Source organism: Pseudopipra pipra, unplaced genomic scaffold (assembly GCF_036250125.1).
Source record: "Pseudopipra pipra isolate bDixPip1 unplaced genomic scaffold, bDixPip1.hap1 HAP1_SCAFFOLD_485, whole genome shotgun sequence".
NCBI lineage: Eukaryota > Metazoa > Chordata > Aves > Passeriformes > Pipridae > Pseudopipra > Pseudopipra pipra.
Genome location: NW_026990967.1, coordinates 11,977 through 31,025, shown reverse-complemented (window position 1 = coordinate 31,025; position 19,049 = coordinate 11,977). Strand labels below are relative to the sequence as shown.

The 19,049-nt window shown below is 49.7% G+C and overlaps 1 long non-coding RNA gene across 1 annotated transcript; it reads left to right on the top strand.

Annotated features, from left to right (window-relative positions):
* Positions 1 to 533: 533 nt before the first annotated feature.
* LOC135408464 (uncharacterized) lies at positions 534 to 4,629 on the top strand. The gene is made up of 3 exons (XR_010427622.1): positions 534 to 1,675; positions 2,126 to 2,197; positions 4,287 to 4,629. It is a non-coding gene; the product is annotated as an uncharacterized LOC135408464 (long non-coding RNA).
* The last annotated feature ends 14,420 nt before the right edge of the window (positions 4,630 to 19,049 follow it).

Here is a 19,049-nt window from a genome sequence, read left to right as displayed (position 1 = left end):
TGTGATTAATCACAAGATGAAAGCTCAGATAGGCTGGTAAGAGGCAGTGTTCTTTGCTGCAGCATTTCCCACCTGAGGTAATTTTCCTTGTTCTGAAAGTGTCAAGTACAGTTGGGCAATGTACTACGTAGGAAGAAGGGAAAGAATCTCAAAAGCAAATAAATGAACAAAAAAACCCTTTATATTTGCTTGTGCAAGAAGAAGATTGTTATTCCACTCAACCAGGTTTTGAGAGGACAAATTAATTGTTTCTCTGACAACAGTATACACTGGAGGCTGTTAATGATCCCATAGTCTGTGCTAAAGGTTTTAGCTGATTGTGTTTGTCATCAGCTTTTACTAAAGAAAAAGCAAGCCTTCTTGGCTGTGTGGATATTACAGGAACGAAATGATTCCATTCATGTAGATAATGATAACAGAGCCAAACCAAAACTATTGTAAGTGTCCTGTGTGGAACAATATACAGAATTTCAAAAGGGATTGTAGTGGTCCCATATACAGAACTAACATACTTCCTGTTCCTTATTTGCTGATCAGGTCATGTTTATCTGCCTGTCAGGACTGTTGGAGCACTGGATGGAGAGCAGGTCATATGAGGAGGATTACGGAGTAAAAGGCAGCTTGTACTGAAGTGCAGGGAAAGTATAAATATTGATATATATTGGCACAGCGCCTGGCCTTAATGCTTAAAATCCTTTGGAGAGCTGTCTGCATATTTACTGTATTAATGATCAAATGCAAGGCTGTGTTGGGAAAGGTCTTCCATTTGGAAGTCAGTAGTTGAGACTGTCTTGCCTATGAAAAAGAGGGAGAATTTTCGTTAGAGGATGTAGGATTCTGGCTGGTAATAGTCTTAATTCAAGGTATTTTTAGAGAATTGATTTAATACAAGCAGAACAAATGGCCAGAAGTGTAACGAGAGACAAGTTGAAATTAGAAAGTAGATGTGCATTTTGAATGTATTGTCATAGCAACTGATTAAATTCTCCCTCTCTTGCTGTTCTGGGGACCTTTTAAATGTGCTTTGGCTAAATAAAAAGTATTAGACTATTTCAGAGCCAAAAGGTCAGTTCTTGTTGTCTCTTTTGCACTTTAATTCTAGTACACTGATACTTGCTAACCACTTATAACCCTAGATGCAGAATGAGAACTTGGGTTATTAACAATAAAGAAGTAAACAGCAGAAAGACTTGACCTTTCTTTTGAATTGCCCTACAGTGTTACAAAGTACCAAACAAACCTCCTTCCCCAAAGAAACACCCCCCAAAATACCCCAACAACTCACCAAACACAAAATCACCGACAACCAAAAAGCAGAAGTAACAAACATGAACAGCAAGTGGAGGAAGAGTTTGAAAGCGGGCTGGACAGAAGCAGAAGTGTTACTGCCCACTCTTAGGCCACTGTGCTGATTAAATGGGTGTTGTTAGGTTTAGATTAGTAGTTCGTTGTTGTTGGGTTTTTCGGTGGTGTTGATTTTTTTTGTTGTCGTTGTGGGGGATTGTTTGTTTGTTTGTTTTTATTTTGGTTTTTTTTCTGTATTAAAAATCTGGCTCAGTTACTCTCTAGTTCTGGTGTGTTCTCTTTTCCAGGTGGTTGGTGTTTCTGCAGTGTTTGGCACAGGACTGGGGGAGATTTTTACCCAGCTTTCTAAAGCTGTAGATGAGTAGGAGAGGTAAGGGGATAACTTCTGGTCCGCGACCCAGTGACCACTTCCTGAAGGTCCTGATTCATGAGTCTGCTCCTTTGATTTGAAGGAGTGTACAGTTGCCATAGCCAAGGTAGCTTAGGGTGTCCAGTATCAGCATAAAAAGCAGCAGTAAAAAGGAACTATTCAGGGATGATTTTTTGTGCTGTTCCGTGAAAAAGTAAAAGCTATCTGTGCCAGCAAGTCTGTGAAGTAATTTTTTTCTTGTGTTCCATACCAAGTTTTGAATTGTTGCTGTTTTAATGAAGTATGTTCATTGATTTTGCATCCATTGGTTTCAGAATCCAAATCTGGGGAAAAAAGTACTGTCTTTCTGAAATGTCTCTCAAACATGAAAGCCTAGAGAAAACTTTTTTTTGTGAGTAAAAAGAAGCCTCCAGGATGATCCTTATGCAATACAAATCATGTGTTTTTCAGACTGAATGCACTCCCTTTATTCACCTTTTCAGAGAGTATCGGCCAGAATACGAGCGCCTGAGAAAAACACTGGTAAGTGTTTTTAGCTGTTTTACACCTGAACAGTGTATCTTGGGTCGCTTTTAGGCACACAATTGCCTTTATGTTGAGAGGGTCTAACATTTCATTTACTAGTCGTACTCACTGTGGGAAAACTCCTGTCCTGAAGGAGTCCACCATTTGCCTTTTTTTTCCTAGATGTGGTGGAGCATATCTTTACAAAACTAAAGATTTTGTAAAACAGATGTTGCTCACTGGTTTAGTGCTAATATTTGAGCTAATTGTGTGAAAATGATTGGGAAATAAGATTGTGTCTTCCATTCAGATGGACAGAGAGTTCTTAAAAATAAATTTCCAAAGGGATTTGTTGAGACTATCCCTGTATCTTCCTGCACCAGTGAAGAGTACTAGTTTGACTTAGTAAGAAAGACTGAATCGCAGTGCCAAAATCAGTAGCTCTGCTCACCTTGAGTTCTGGCTGTCCAAAGGACAGTTCTCTGCAGGCACAGCTACACAGAGTTTGGCTTCCCGGCGCTGCTGAAAACGTCCTAGAATCCCACCTGACTGGAGGTTGCTTTCCACGCTTAGTCCGAAGTTCTGTGTAACCTGAGTTGAAATGTAAGACCTGCGTAGTGACTTCTGCTCTCTGACTGGGGGACAGGCTGCTGGGTTTGGGTGAGGTTTCTCTTCTCCTGATGTTTTAAATGTTCTCAGAATCCACAGGTTAAATCTTTGTCTACGGGAGAAAGCTCAAAATAAACAAAAGAGAGAGCAGCTGGAACACTTGTGGAAGGACATGGGCAGCGTGTGTGTGCAGGGCAGCACACTGGCAGGTACCTCCCCAGGAAGATAAAGTTTACTGCAGAAGTTTTCTGAAGAGTTTGCCTTGTGAAGTAGTACAGTGCTTCTTTGTCCTCACAGCAGAAATGTGAAAGCAGCTCCATGTTAGAGGAGCGGGGCTTTAGTTCCTGTGGGGTTGGTCACACTTAGCTCTTCCTGTGTCAGTCACAGGTTTGGAAGAAACCCCGCTGTGTAGCTAAAGCAGTGGACCTACTAGAAATAATGAAATACTTTAGAAAAGGCGAAACAGTCAGATCAGAATATGAGAAAGCTCTGCTGTTGGCTGCACTGTTCCTTAGATGAGGCGAGTAGGTGCTGATGGAGTCTGTCCTGTGTCTGGGATCCACAAGCAGCTTTCTGTCCCCTTAGAGCAGGTGTTCATTGCTGGGTTTCTGTGCAGATAGAAACCTTACCTTTAGCAAGCTGCTGTGCTGTGTGTGTGCCTGCAGGTAAGAAAAGCTGGGAGTGCAGTCCCTCTGCTTTGATTGCTGTGTCCCTTTGGTAGTGATTTTGGAGGGGAATCCCAGAGCGATTTGGTTTGAAGGGGACCTTCAAAAGCCAGCCTGTCTTCCGTGGGCAGGGACACCTTCCACTGTCCCCGGTTGGATGCTCCCAGTCCCGTCCAGCCTGGCCTGGAACACTTGCAGGGATGGGGCAGGCTCAGTTTCCCTGTGCAGTGTGCTCTAATATCTCTCCACTGGCATCCTGAAAAATGTTGTCAGCGTGTTTTGTTGGACGACGGTAAGCAGGACCTGGGTGAAAAGGACATTCTCTGAGGTGCTGGGAGAAGGAGGACTCGTGCGGGCACCTCCAGAGACAGCGGGAACGGGAGCGTGCTGCAGAGAAGGAAAATTCCAGGGGGTGGGTGCCGAGAAATATGTCCTTCCCTTGCCCTGTGCTCTGCACTTAGCAATGGGTCAAGTGCAGAAGTTTCCTGGGGACCCTGGGAAATGATGCCGGGTCTGCTAAGAAAAGTGGGGCCAAAGGAGCAGGACCTGGGTCTGCGAGCGTGGGAGAAACAAGGGCCGGGTCATCCTCTGCCTCCAGGAGGGAGGGCAGCAGGAAAGGCCACGGACTAAAGCACTGAAGTGCCGTTCCCCAGGGAGCCCCTGCCCAGCACTGAACTTGCTTGTGCACTTGCTGTCCCTTTCCCAGCGGAGCCGAAGCGTCGGGTGCGGGTGCCGGGGGGATGGAGCTGCCAAGGACAAACTGGGAGGGTGTTTGCGAAGGAAGGGGGTAGAAGGAGCTCTTGACGTGCTTTTTTTACTTCTTCATCCCACAGAATTGCCACGAGAGGAAATACTTCAGAGGGGCTTCCCTCCAGATAAGCCCTGAATGTGCCAGGAGGTTTCAGCCGGGAGAAAGGAGCTGTGGAAGAAAAGCAGCCTAAAAATAGCCAGTGGGGATCATCAGGTTTTCCAGGCAAGAAGAACAAGGAGAGAGATGAGGGAATCGGGTTCCAATTCCTAATGATTTGGTGGGTGCAGGAATGATTTGTGTGTGTTTTCCAGTCCCTTTTGATTCCTGAGATGATTTTAAAATGATGGCTTTAGCAATCAACTAAATCGGAGGTGTTGTTTTTGAGAGGAAATGATGCCAAATAAATGCAGAGTTTTGGGTCAGTTTTTGGGATGATTTGAGTCAGTTTTTGGGGTCAGTTTGGGGTCATTGTTTGGGGTGATTTGGGTCACTTTTGGGTCAGCTTTTGGGGTGATTGGGGTCAGTTTTGGGTCAGCTTTTGGGAAGATTTGGGTCAGGTTTTGGGGTCAGTTTTGGGTCAGCTTTTGGGGTGATTTGGGTTGGTTTGGGGTCAATTTTTGGGGAGCACTGGGTGTTACTGGGGGTTGTTGGGGAGCACTGGGTGTTTCCTGGGGAGCACTGGGTGTTACTGGGGGTTGTTGAGGAGCACTGGGTGTTACTGGGGTGCACTGGGGAGCACTGGGTGTTACTGAGGGTTGTTGGGGAGCACTGGGTGTTACTGGGGAGCACCGGGAGAGCAAATGAAAAATAAAGGGAATAAAAAATAACCGAAATAAAAAAGGAAATATAAAATAGAAAAGAAAATTAAAAAAAAAAAAAGGCAAAAAAACTAAAAAGGAAATAAAATGAAAATGAAATAAAAGAGAAAAAAAAAAAAAAAAACAACCCCTTCTTGGGCACCCCGTTTCCTCTCCTCCCCCCCCCCCCGAACCGTAAATTGCGGGGTCATCACCCCTCGAATGTGAGAAGGGGACCCCAAAATGTGGGTGAGGGAACCCCAGGGAGCCGAAAAAGCGGAGGGGGAGCCGCAGTAAGAAAGCGAAGCCGGGCGGTCGGGCGGCGGGGTGGAAGGGGGGAGCCAAGGTGGCGACGCCGGCGCGTGCGCAGTCGTTGGCAAGACGCCGGCGATCACGTGGTAACTGAGGGCAGCCAGGAGAGGGAACGGCGACGCATGCGCGGTGGCTCTGGTGCCGGTGCAGCGCTCCCTGCTCGAGCTAAGGGCCGGTTCCGGCGGCAGGGCGGGACTGGCGGTCTCCCGTCTCTCCCGGGGTGCGTGTGGGGGGAATAACATGAAGATTTTTTGGGGTGAAAGCGCAGAAATTAGCGAGGAGGGACGCTAATTTGGGTAAACTCGGTCACCGGAAGTAGAGAGCGACCGGAAGTCCTCCAAGGCCCCGGCGCGGAAGTCCGCCAAGCCCACAGTAAAGATGGCGCCGCCAGGACCGGAACGACCACACTAAAGATGGCGGCCCCGGCCCGAAAGTCCGCCAGCCCACAGTAAAGATGGCGCCGCCAGGACCGGAACGACCACACTAAAGATGGCGGCCCCGGCCCGGAAGTCCGCCAGCCCACAGTAAAGATGGCGCCGCCAGGACCGGAACGACCACACTAAAGATGGCGGCGAGAGCGCCCCCCCCCCCCCCCCCCCCCCTCGCTTCAGAGAGGCGTTTATCCTGTTGCCTGACCTCCGCCGCCACCCGGACCCCCGCCCCGCGCCCGCAGCGCCGTCTCCCCGCGCCGCTTCCCGCTGTGGGGACAGGGCGGGGCGCTCCGCGGCGCCGGGCGCAGGCGGCAGGTTCGTGGGCGGCGGCAGGCACCGGCGCGCGCAGCCCCCGTCTCGGCACCGCCCCCCGCCCCGCTCCCGCTCCCGCTCCCGCTCCCGCCCCCGCCCCGCTCGGTCCCGCCGTGGCCTGGAGATGCTGTCGGGGTTGCGCCGCCGCCTTCCCCCCCTGGAAGCGACCCACGGCGGCAGATGCGACGGAGATCGTCCCCGGGGTAACCTGGGCGCGGTGGGGGACGCGGCGGGGGGGCGCGGCCGCTCTTCTGCCTCTCCCGCGGCCATCGGCGACTGCAGGCAGGGGAAGCGACAGGCAAGTTTCTCGCCTCTGCGGAGAAACTTGCACCTGCGTGCCGCCGCAGGGCCGGGTTCGGATGTGCCCTGGCATTGCGCCCCCCCCTCCCCCGCGGGGAGGGTCTGCGCTGCCTCGGGGCCCCTGTGTGTGCTGCCGGGAGAGAGAAATCCTTTGGGAAGCTGGGCTGGAAACAGCAACTCTGTGAACTGCTCAGCTTTTCCTAGGCAAGGGCAGGTTTTAGGGAACAAAGGCCCGTACTCGCGAAAGGCGCCGCGGGTCTCGCCAAGGGGTGGGGGGGGCGCGCGGCTGCAGCGCCGCGCGCGGCTGCAGCGCCGCTCCCGGCCGTGTCCGCCAGGCGGCGACTGTGAGGCGGGGCCCGGCGCTCGGGGGCGCTCTCGCAAGCGACGCCCCCGGGAAAGCGGCGGGCTTTGGGCGCTGCCGGCCTTCCCCCGCAGTGCCCGGGCTGGCCCGGCGCCTGGCAAAACCTCTGAGGGAAAAGGCAAGCAACAGCTGCGCTTCTTCTGCCCTTTCTTTAGCCAGGGACTGGAACACGGACAAAATCAAGGGGCTCTTTGACCTGTGCAGGCTCCGAGCATTTTTCAGCCTTCCCTAGCAGGGCATTCTCACCCTCTGGAAAGCTGAAAGGCTTTAACAGCTGGAGACGCGCCTGCAGCTGTGCAGATTAATGTAGTTTCTTTTAGGAAACAAAGGGGAAGTTTTCCTGTTGTGAGCCTAAATACCGAGTCTACTCTGCTTTTTCAATCAGGTGACGAAGCTTATGGAAAAAAAGACCAAAGGCCTCGAGGTGAGTACATTCTACCGAGTTCTGCTTTTCTGGGATCGGTTTGGGAAAATCACGTGGAATTCTAAAAAGCTTCTCTCCGTGTTTTCTAGTTGTTTTTTCAGCCTTGGTCTAAGTTTCCTGTAGAAAAGGGCATAGAATTATTAGAACAGACAAACTAGGCTTTCTCGGGAGAGATGGAAGAAAAGGCTGCTGATTCCAGTTCTGCTTTTCTCGTCTTCCCTTCGACTGTCATTTTCTCTCCCCTGCTGTTCAAATAGGCAGCAATTAATTGCTCTGCTGAAGAGTCTGCTGTACTAAGTGTCTGTCAAATTGATGCCTTCAACTCAAGACAGCACCTGCTACTTAGTTACAAAAAGTTCCTCACAGGAAATTTCCAGGCGTGCCCATAAATCTCCTTGCTGTTTGTTTGGGAGAACAGGGTTTTCTCGTCTGTAACAGAATAGTCGTGGCATTTGCTATGGAATGCTGGTGGCAATCTAGTCAGAAGAGGACCCCGTGCTTCACTAATTTTGCCTTTTTGCTGTTGGGGGTGACTTCTTCCCAGGGATGTTCTTCTTGATCCCCCGGGGCAAACGGAGGTGTCAGCGTCAGGAGCCATCCTAACTGAGGCCCTGGTAGGTCAGTGCTTTTTGTGTGACTGGACGGTGAAGCTGTCTGTGGGAAATGACCTGGCTAGTGCTCAGTGTAGTCCTAATTAAGGTGTCTTTTACTCCGTGTTCCCAGGCTCCCTCTTTCCCTTCGGTCGCCGTGGGTGTGCCGGCCGCCTCTGGCAGGACTAACCCTGTGGCTTTTATGTCCAACGTGCTGTGCTGTGTGTGCCTGCAGGTAAGAAAAGCTGGGAGTGCAGTCCCTCTGCTTTGATTGCTGTGTCTCTTGGGTAGTGATTTTGGAAGCGGCGCCCGTGCAGGGCGAGGCGTTGGCCGGGCCGGCGCCTGAGGCGCTCGGGGCCGCCGGGCAGGGCAGCGCCCGGCTGGTGGGTGCCTCGCAGAGAGAAGAGCCTGGCCCTGGGAAGGCAGGAGCCTGGTCTCAAGCTGCTCTGGACCGCTGTGGGGATGAGTTTGAAGTTTTGGGATCGCTTGTTTCTGTTCCTACCTTCCCACTGAAAACAATAACTTAAGAAGTTCTCCTCTGGACTGGTCCAGAGAAATTGTGGAGTCTCCATGCCTGGAGATGCTTAAAACACTTTTGCTCAGGCAAAGTTGTGAGCAACCTCTTCTGCCTAATCCCGCTTTTTGAGCAGGAGAGACTGGACTAGATGATCTCCAGAGGTATTGTCCAACCCCCACCATTCTGTCCTTCTGTAAAGGGGCTTGGCACTGCCCTTTTGAACTGTAATCTGTTGATGACCTGTGTTGAGGTCACACTGCAGCTTGTTACACTGCAGCTTGTCACACTGAATGGCAGCCTGAATAATTTAATATTGAACTGTGATTAATCACAAGATGAAAGCTCAGATAGGCTGGTAAGAGGCAGTGTTCTTTGCTGCAGCATTTCCCACCTGAGGTAATTTTCCTTGTTCTGAAAGTGTCAAGTACAGTTGGGCAATGTACTACGTAGGAAGAAGGGAAAGAATCTCAAAAGCAAATAAATGAACAAAAAAACCCTTTATATTTGCTTGTGCAAGAAGAAGATTGTTATTCCACTCAACCAGGTTTTGAGAGGACAAATTAATTGTTTCTCTGACAACAGTATACACTGGAGGCTGTTAATGATCCCATAGTCTGTGCTAAAGGTTTTAGCTGATTGTGTTTGTCATCAGCTTTTACTAAAGAAAAAGCAAGCCTTCTTGGCTGTGTGGATATTACAGGAACGAAATGATTCCATTCATGTAGATAATGATAACAGAGCCAAACCAAAACTATTGTAAGTGTCCTGTGTGGAACAATATACAGAATTTCAAAAGGGATTGTAGTGGTCCCATATACAGAACTAACATACTTCCTGTTCCTTATTTGCTGATCAGGTCATGTTTATCTGCCTGTCAGGACTGTTGGAGCACTGGATGGAGAGCAGGTCATATGAGGAGGATTACGGAGTAAAAGGCAGCTTGTACTGAAGTGCAGGGAAAGTATAAATATTGATATATATTGGCACAGCGCCTGGCCTTAATGCTTAAAATCCTTTGGAGAGCTGTCTGCATATTTACTGTATTAATGATCAAATGCAAGGCTGTGTTGGGAAAGGTCTTCCATTTGGAAGTCAGTAGTTGAGACTGTCTTGCCTATGAAAAAGAGGGAGAATTTTCGTTAGAGGATGTAGGATTCTGGCTGGTAATAGTCTTAATTCAAGGTATTTTTAGAGAATTGATTTAATACAAGCAGAACAAATGGCCAGAAGTGTAACGAGAGACAAGTTGAAATTAGAAAGTAGATGTGCATTTTGAATGTATTGTCATAGCAACTGATTAAATTCTCCCTCTCTTGCTGTTCTGGGGACCTTTTAAATGTGCTTTGGCTAAATAAAAAGTATTAGACTATTTCAGAGCCAAAAGGTCAGTTCTTGTTGTCTCTTTTGCACTTTAATTCTAGTACACTGATACTTGCTAACCACTTATAACCCTAGATGCAGAATGAGAACTTGGGTTATTAACAATAAAGAAGTAAACAGCAGAAAGACTTGACCTTTCTTTTGAATTGCCCTACAGTGTTACAAAGTACCAAACAAACCTCCTTCCCCAAAGAAACACCCCCCAAAATACCCCAACAACTCACCAAACACAAAATCACCGACAACCAAAAAGCAGAAGTAACAAACATGAACAGCAAGTGGAGGAAGAGTTTGAAAGCGGGCTGGACAGAAGCAGAAGTGTTACTGCCCACTCTTAGGCCACTGTGCTGATTAAATGGGTGTTGTTAGGTTTAGATTAGTAGTTCGTTGTTGTTGGGTTTTTCGGTGGTGTTGATTTTTTTTGTTGTCGTTGTGGGGGATTGTTTGTTTGTTTGTTTTTATTTTGGTTTTTTTTCTGTATTAAAAATCTGGCTCAGTTACTCTCTAGTTCTGGTGTGTTCTCTTTTCCAGGTGGTTGGTGTTTCTGCAGTGTTTGGCACAGGACTGGGGGAGATTTTTACCCAGCTTTCTAAAGCTGTAGATGAGTAGGAGAGGTAAGGGGATAACTTCTGGTCCGCGACCCAGTGACCACTTCCTGAAGGTCCTGATTCATGAGTCTGCTCCTTTGATTTGAAGGAGTGTACAGTTGCCATAGCCAAGGTAGCTTAGGGTGTCCAGTATCAGCATAAAAAGCAGCAGTAAAAAGGAACTATTCAGGGATGATTTTTTGTGCTGTTCCGTGAAAAAGTAAAAGCTATCTGTGCCAGCAAGTCTGTGAAGTAATTTTTTTCTTGTAGTTCCATACCAAGTTTTGAATTGTTGCTGTTTTAATGAAGTATGTTCATTGATTTTGCATCCATTGGTTTCAGAATCCAAATCTGGGGAAAAAAGTACTGTCTTTCTGAAATGTCTCTCAAACATGAAAGCCTAGAGAAAACTTTTTTTTGTGAGTAAAAAGAAGCCTCCAGGATGATCCTTATGCAATACAAATCATGTGTTTTTCAGACTGAATGCACTCCCTTTATTCACCTTTTCAGAGAGTATCGGCCAGAATACGAGCGCCTGAGAAAAACACTGGTAAGTGTTTTTAGCTGTTTTACACCTGAACAGTGTATCTTGGGTCGCTTTTAGGCACACAATTGCCTTTATGTTGAGAGGGTCTAACATTTCATTTACTAGTCGTACTCACTGTGGGAAAACTCCTGTCCTGAAGGAGTCCACCATTTGCCTTTTTTTTCCTAGATGTGGTGGAGCATATCTTTACAAAACTAAAGATTTTGTAAAACAGATGTTGCTCACTGGTTTAGTGCTAATATTTGAGCTAATTGTGTGAAAATGATTGGGAAATAAGATTGTGTCTTCCATTCAGATGGACAGAGAGTTCTTAAAAATAAATTTCCAAAGGGATTTGTTGAGACTATCCCTGTATCTTCCTGCACCAGTGAAGAGTACTAGTTTGACTTAGTAAGAAAGACTGAATCGCAGTGCCAAAATCAGTAGCTCTGCTCACCTTGAGTTCTGGCTGTCCAAAGGACAGTTCTCTGCAGGCACAGCTACACAGAGTTTGGCTTCCCGGCGCTGCTGAAAACGTCCTAGAATCCCACCTGACTGGAGGTTGCTTTCCACGCTTAGTCCGAAGTTCTGTGTAACCTGAGTTGAAATGTAAGACCTGCGTAGTGACTTCTGCTCTCTGACTGGGGGACAGGCTGCTGGGTTTGGGTGAGGTTTCTCTTCTCCTGATGTTTTAAATGTTCTCAGAATCCACAGGTAAATCTTTGTCTACGGGAGAAAGCTCAAAATAAACAAAAGAGAGAGCAGCTGGAACACTTGTGGAAGGACATGGGCAGCGTGTGTGTGCAGGGCAGCACACTGGCAGGTACCTCCCCAGGAAGATAAAGTTTACTGCAGAAGTTTTCTGAAGAGTTTGCCTTGTGAAGTAGTACAGTGCTTCTTTGTCCTCACAGCAGAAATGTGAAAGCAGCTCCATGTTAGAGGAGCGGGGCTTTAGTTCCTGTGGGGTTGGTCACACTTAGCTCTTCCTGTGTCAGTCACAGGTTTGGAAGAAACCCCGCTGTGTAGCTAAAGCAGTGGACCTACTAGAAATAATGAAATACTTTAGAAAAGGCGAAACAGTCAGATCAGAATATGAGAAAGCTCTGCTGTTGGCTGCACTGTTCCTTAGATGAGGCGAGTAGGTGCTGATGGAGTCTGTCCTGTGTCTGGGATCCACAAGCAGCTTTCTGTCCCCTTAGAGCAGGTGTTCATTGCTGGGTTTCTGTGCAGATAGAAACCTTACCTTTAGCAAGCTGCTGTGCTGTGTGTGTGCCTGCAGGTAAGAAAAGCTGGGAGTGCAGTCCCTCTGCTTTGATTGCTGTGTCCCTTTGGTAGTGATTTTGGAGGGGAATCCCAGAGCGATTTGGTTTGAAGGGGACCTTCAAAAGCCAGCCTGTCTTCCGTGGGCAGGGACACCTTCCACTGTCCCCGGTTGGATGCTCCCAGTCCCGTCCAGCCTGGCCTGGAACACTTGCAGGGATGGGGCAGGCTCAGTTTCCCTGTGCAGTGTGCTCTAATATCTCTCCACTGGCATCCTGAAAAATGTTGTCAGCGTGTTTTGTTGGACGACGGTAAGCAGGACCTGGGTGAAAAGGACATTCTCTGAGGTGCTGGGAGAAGGAGGACTCGTGCGGGCACCTCCAGAGACAGCGGGAACGGGAGCGTGCTGCAGAGAAGGAAAATTCCAGGGGGTGGGTGCCGAGAAATATGTCCTTCCCTTGCCCTGTGCTCTGCACTTAGCAATGGGTCAAGTGCAGAAGTTTCCTGGGGACCCTGGGAAATGATGCCGGGTCTGCTAAGAAAAGTGGGGCCAAAGGAGCAGGACCTGGGTCTGCGAGCGTGGGAGAAACAAGGGCCGGGTCATCCTCTGCCTCCAGGAGGGAGGGCAGCAGGAAAGGCCACGGACTAAAGCACTGAAGTGCCGTTCCCCAGGGAGCCCCTGCCCAGCACTGAACTTGCTTGTGCACTTGCTGTCCCTTTCCCAGCGGAGCCGAAGCGTCGGGTGCGGGTGCCGGGGGGATGGAGCTGCCAAGGACAAACTGGGAGGGTGTTTGCGAAGGAAGGGGGTAGAAGGAGCTCTTGACGTGCTTTTTTTACTTCTTCATCCCACAGAATTGCCACGAGAGGAAATACTTCAGAGGGGCTTCCCTCCAGATAAGCCCTGAATGTGCCAGGAGGTTTCAGCCGGGAGAAAGGAGCTGTGGAAGAAAAGCAGCCTAAAAATAGCCAGCGGGCATCATCAGGTTTTCCAGGCAAGAAGAACAAGGAGAGAGATGAGGGAATCGGGTTCCAATTCCTAATGATTTGGTGGGTGCAGGAATGATTTGTGTGTGTTTTCCAGTCCCTTTTGATTCCTGAGATGATTTTAAAATGATGGCTTTAGCAATCAACTAAATCGGAGGTGTTGTTTTTGAGAGGAAATGATGCCAAATAAATGCAGAGTTTTGGGTCAGTTTTTGGGATGATTTGAGTCAGTTTTTGGGGTCAGTTTGGGGTCATTGTTTGGGGTGATTTGGGTCACTTTTGGGTCAGCTTTTGGGGTGATTGGGGTCAGTTTTGGGTCAGCTTTTGGGAAGATTTGGGTCAGGTTTTGGGGTCAGTTTTGGGTCAGCTTTTGGGGTGATTTGGGTCGGTTTGGGGTCAATTTTTGGGGAGCACTGGGTGTTACTGGGGGTTGTTGGGGAGCACTGGGTGTTTCCTGGGGAGCACTGGGTGTTACTGGGGGTTGTTGAGGAGCACTGGGTGTTACTGGGGTGCACTGGGGAGCACTGGGTGTTACTGAGGGTTGTTGGGGAGCACTGGGTGTTACTGGGGAGCACCGGGAGAGCAAATGAAAAATAAAGGGAATAAAAAATAACCGAAATAAAAAAGGAAATATAAAATAGAAAAGAAAATTAAAAAAAAAAAAGGCAAAAAAACTAAAAAGGAAATAAAATGAAAATGAAATAAAAGAGAAAAAAAAAAAAAAAACAACCCCTTCTTGGGCACCCCGTTTCCTCTCCTCCCCCCCCCCCCCGAACCGTAAATTGCGGGGTCATCACCCCTCGAATGTGAGAAGGGGACCCCAAAATGTGGGTGAGGGAACCCCAGGGAGCCGAAAAAGCGGAGGGGGAGCCGCAGTAAGAAAGCGAAGCCGGGCGGTCGGGCGGCGGGGTGGAAGGGGGGAGCCAAGGTGGCGACGCCGGCGCGTGCGCAGTCGTTGGCAAGACGCCGGCGATCACGTGGTAACTGAGGGCAGCCAGGAGAGGGAACGGCGACGCATGCGCGGTGGCTCTGGTGCCGGTGCAGCGCTCCCTGCTCGAGTTAAGGGCCGGTTCCGGCGGCAGGGCGGGACTGGCGGTCTCCCGTCTCTCCCGGGGTGCGTGTGGGGGGAATAACATGAAGATTTTTTGGGGTGAAAGCGCAGAAATTAGCGAGGAGGGACGCTAATTTGGGTAAACTCGGTCACCGGAAGTAGAGAGCGACCGGAAGTCCTCCAAGCCCCGGCGAGGAAGTCCGCCAAGCCCACAGTAAAGATGGCGCCGCCAGGACCGGAACGACCACACTAAAGATGGCGGCCCCGGCCCGGAAGTCCGCCAGCCCACAGTAAAGATGGCGCCGCCAGGACCGGAACGACCACACTAAAGATGGCGGCCCCGGCCCGGAAGTCCGCCAGCCCACAGTAAAGATGGCGCCGCCAGGACCGGAACGACCACACTAAAGATGGCGGCGAGAGCGCCCCCCCCCCCCCCCCCCCCCCTCGCTTCAGAGAGGCGTTTATCCTGTTGCCTGACCTCCGCCGCCACCCGGACCCCCGCCCCGCGCCCGCAGCGCCGTCTCCCCGCGCCGCTTCCCGCTGTGGGGACAGGGCGGGGCGCTCCGCGGCGCCGGGCGCAGGCGGCAGGTTCGTGGGCGGCGGCAGGCACCGGCGCGCGCAGCCCCCGTCTCGGCACCGCCCCCCGCCCCGCTCCCGCTCCCGCTCCCGCTCCCGCTCCCGCCCCCGCCCCGCTCGGTCCCGCCGTGGCCTGGAGATGCTGTCGGGGTTGCGCCGCCGCCTTCCCCCCCTGGAAGCGACCCACGGCGGCAGATGCGACGGAGATCGTCCCCGGGGTAACCTGGGCGCGGTGGGGGACGCGGCGGGGGGGCGCGGCCGCTCTTCTGCCTCTCCCGCGGCCATCGGCGACTGCAGGCAGGGGAAGCGACAGGCAAGTTTCTCGCCTCTGCGGAGAAACTTGCACCTGCGTGCCGCCGCAGGGCCGGGTTCGGATGTGCCCTGGCATTGCGCCCCCCCCTCCCCCGCGGGGAGGGTCTGCGCTGCCTCGGGGCCCCTGTGTGTGCTGCCGGGAGAGAGAAATCCTTTGGGAAGCTGGGCTGGAAACAGCAACTCTGTGAACTGCTCAGCTTTTCCTAGGGAAGGGCAGGTTTTAGGGAACAAAGGCCCGTACTCGCGAAAGGCGCCGCGGGTCTCGCCAAGGGGTGGGGGGGGCGCGCGGCTGCAGCGCCGCGCGCGGCTGCAGCGCCGCTCCCGGCCGTGTCCGCCAGGCGGCGACTGTGAGGCGGGGCCCGGCGCTCGGGGGCGCTCTCGCAAGCGACGCCCCCGGGAAAGCGGCGGGCTTTGGGCGCTGCCGGCCTTCCCCCGCAGTGCCCGGGCTGGCCCGGCGCCTGGCAAAACCTCTGAGGGAAAAGGCAAGCAACAGCTGCGCTTCTTCTGCCCTTTCTTTAGCCAGGGACTGGAACACGGACAAAATCAAGGGGCTCTTTGACCTGTGCAGGCTCCGAGCATTTTTCAGCCTTCCCTAGCAGGGCATTCTCACCCTCTGGAAAGCTGAAAGGCTTTAACAGCTGGAGACGCGCCTGCAGCTGTGCAGATTAATGTAGTTTCTTTTAGGAAACAAAGGGGAAGTTTTCCTGTTGTGAGCCTAAATACCGAGTCTACTCTGCTTTTTCAATCAGGTGACGAAGCTTATGGAAAAAAAGACCAAAGGCCTCGAGGTGAGTACATTCTACCGAGTTCTGCTTTTCTGGGATCGGTTTGGGAAAATCACGTGGAATTCTAAAAAGCTTCTCTCCGTGTTTTCTAGTTGTTTTTTCAGCCTTGGTCTAAGTTTCCTGTAGAAAAGGGCATAGAATTATTAGAACAGACAAACTAGGCTTTCTCGGGAGAGATGGAAGAAAAGGCTGCTGATTCCAGTTCTGCTTTTCTCGTCTTCCCTTCGACTGTCATTTTCTCTCCCCTGCTGTTCAAATAGGCAGCAATTAATTGCTCTGCTGAAGAGTCTGCTGTACTAAGTGTCTGTCAAATTGATGCCTTCAACTCAAGACAGCACCTGCTACTTAGTTACAAAAAGTTCCTCACAGGAAATTTCCAGGCGTGCCCATAAATCTCCTTGCTGTTTGTTTGGGAGAACAGGGTTTTCTCGTCTGTAACAGAATAGTCGTGGCATTTGCTATGGAATGCTGGTGGCAATCTAGTCAGAAGAGGACCCCGTGCTTCACTAATTTTGCCTTTTTGCTGTTGGGGGTGACTTCTTCCCAGGGATGTTCTTCTTGATCCCCCGGGGCAAACGGAGGTGTCAGCGTCAGGAGCCATCCTAACTGAGGCCCTGGTAGGTCAGTGCTTTTTGTGTGACTGGACGGTGAAGCTGTCTGTGGGAATGACCTGGCTAGTGCTCAGTGTAGTCCTAATTAAGGTGTCTTTTACTCCGTGTTCCCAGGCTCCCTCTTTCCCTTCGGTCGCCGTGGGTGTGCCGGCCGCCTCTGGCAGGACTAACCCTGTGGCTTTTATGTCCAACGTGCTGTGCTGTGTGTGCCTGCAGGTAAGAAAAGCTGGGAGTGCAGTCCCTCTGCTTTGATTGCTGTGTCTCTTGGGTAGTGATTTTGGAAGCGGCGCCCGTGCAGGGCGAGGCGTTGGCCGGGCCGGCACCTGAGGCGCTCGGGGCCGCCGGGCAGGGCAGCGCCCGGCTGGTGGGTGCCTCGCAGAGAGAAGAGCCTGGCCCTGGGAAGGCAGGAGCCTGGTCTCAAGCTGCTCTGGACCGCTGTGGGGATGGGTTTGAAGTTTTGGGATCGCTTGTTTCTGTCCCTACCTTCCCACTGAAAACAATAACTTAAGAAGTTCTCCTCTGGACTGGTCCAGAGAAATTGTGGAGTCTCCATGCCTGGAGATGCTTAAAACACTTTTGCTCAGGCAAAGTTGTGAGCAACCTCTTCTGCCTAATCCCGCTTTTTGAGCAGGAGAGACTGGACTAGATGATCTCCAGAGGTATTGTCCAACCCCCACCATTCTGTCCTTCTCTAAAGGGGCTTGGCACTGCCCTTTTGAACTGTAATCTGTTGATGACCTGTGTTGAGGTCACACTGCAGCTTGTTACACTGCAGCTTGTCACACTGAATGGCAGCCTGAATAATTTAATATTGAACTGTGATTAATCACAAGATGAAAGCTCAGATAGGCTGGTAAGAGGCAGTGTTCTTTGCTGCAGCATTTCCCACCTGAGGTAATTTTCCTTGTTCTGAAAGTGTCAAGTACAGTTGGGCAATGTACTACATAGGAAGAAGGGAAAGAATCTCAAAAGCAAATAAATGAACAAAAAAACCCTTTATATTTGCTTGTGCAAGAAGAAGATTGTTATTCCACTCAACCAGGTTTTGAGAGGACAAATTAATTGTTTCTCTGACAACAGTATACACTGGAGGCTGTTAATGATCCCATAGTCTGTGCTAAAGGTTTTAGCTGATTGTGTTTGTCATCAGCTTTTACTAAAGAAAAAGCAAGCCTTCTTGGCTGTGTGGATATTACAGGAACGAAATGATTCCATTCATGTAGATAATGATAACAGAGCCAAACCAAAACTATTGTAAGTGTCCTGTGTGGAACAATATACAGAATTTCAAAAGGGATTGTAGTGGTCCCATATACAGAACTAACATACTTCCTGTTCCTTATTTGCTGATCAGGTCATGTTTATCTGCCTGTCAGGACTGTTGGAGCACTGGATGGAGAGCAGGTCATATGAGGAGGATTACGGAGTAAAAGGCAGCTTGTACTGAAGTGCAGGGAAAGTATAAATATTGATATATATTGGCACAGCGCCTGGCCTTAATGCTTAAAATCCTTTGGAGAGCTGTCTGCATATTTACTGTATTAATGATCAAATGCAAGGCTGTGTTGGGAAAGGTCTTCCATTTGGAAGTCAGTAGTTGAGACTGTCTTGCCTATGAAAAAGAGGGAGAATTTTCGTTAGAGGATGTAGGATTCTGGCTGGTAATAGTCTTAATTCAAGGTATTTTTAGAGAATTGATTTAATACAAGCAGAACAAATGGCCAGAAGTGTAACGAGAGACAAGCTGAAATTAGAAAGTAGATGTGCATTTTGAATGTATTGTCATAGCAACTGATTAAATTCTCCCTCTCTTGCTGTTCTGGGGACCTTTTAAATGTGCTTTGGCTAAATAAAAAGTATTAGACTATTTCAGAGCCAAAAGGTCAGTTCTTGTTGTCTCTTTTGCACTTTAATTCTAGTACACTGATACTTGCTAACCACTTATAACCCTAGATGCAGAATGAGAACTTGGGTTATTAACAATAAAGAAGTAAACAGCAGAAAGACTTGACCTTTCTTTTGAATTGCCCTACAGTGTTACAAAGTACCAAACAAACCTCCTTCCCCAAAGAAACACCCCCCAAAATACCCCAACAACTCACCAAACACAAAATCACCGACAACCAAAAAGCAGAAGTAACAAACATGAACAGCAAGTGGAGGAAGAGTTTGAAAGCGGGCTGGACAGAAGCAGAAGTGTTACTGCCCACTCTTAGGCCACTGTGCTGATTAAATGGGTGTTGTTAGGTTTAGATTAGTAGTTCGTTGTTGTTGGGTTTTTCGGTGGTGTTGATTTTTTTTGTTGTCGTTGTGGGGGATTGTTTGTTTGTTTGTTTTTATTTTGGTTTTTTTTCTGTATTAAAAATCTGGCTCAGTTACTCTCTAGTTCTGGTGTGTTCTCTTTTCCAGGTGGTTGGTGTTTCTGCAGTGTTTGGCACAGGACTGGGGGAGATTTTTACCCAGCTTTCTAAAGCTGTAGATGAGTAGGAGAGGTAAGGGGATAACTTCTGGTCCGCGACCCAGTGACCTCTTCCTGAAGGTCCTGATTCATGAGTCTGCTCCTTTGATTTGAAGGAGTGTACAGTTGCCATAGCCAAGGTAGCTTAGGGTGTCCAGTATCAGCATAAAAAGCAGCAGTAAAAAGGAACTATTCAGGGATGATTTTTTGTGCTGTTCCGTGAAAAAGTAAAAGCTATCTGTGCCAGCAAGTCTGTGAAGTAATTTTTTTC